Consider the following 234-nt stretch of genomic DNA (forward strand, 5'->3'; position numbering starts at 1 on the left):
TCTCTTCTTCTTCTTCTTCTCACGCTCCGGAGTTACTTCCTCTTCACAGTCGCTTTCTAATGAGATTTCGAGCGGGAAATCTCGAGGGCCGTCTACCCGCTGTAGACGTTCTTTCTTGGGATGAGGCTCAAGAAAGAAGAAAAGAAAGGGCAGAAACGAAGATCAAACAAATCGCGGCTAATCTGCTCTTGTCGCAGGAGAGAGGTGAAGATGAGGGACAAGAAGGAGTGAGAG

At 48.3% G+C, this 234-nt stretch overlaps 1 protein-coding gene across 1 annotated transcript in view; it reads left to right on the forward strand.

Annotated features, from left to right (window-relative positions):
- Position 1: 1 nt before the first annotated feature.
- Positions 2 to 234, forward strand: part of CSUI_010661 (dead deah box helicase domain-containing protein) — a gene marked incomplete at its 3' end in the record, with an annotated part of 3669 nt that continues 3436 nt past the window's right edge. The window contains exon 1 of the mRNA XM_068070763.1: positions 2 to 234. This exon is cut by the window's right edge and continues 178 nt beyond it.

Source organism: Cystoisospora suis, assembly GCF_002600585.1.
Source record: "Cystoisospora suis strain Wien I chromosome Unknown contig_7939, whole genome shotgun sequence".
Classification (NCBI taxonomy): Eukaryota; Apicomplexa; class Conoidasida; order Eucoccidiorida; family Sarcocystidae; genus Cystoisospora; species Cystoisospora suis.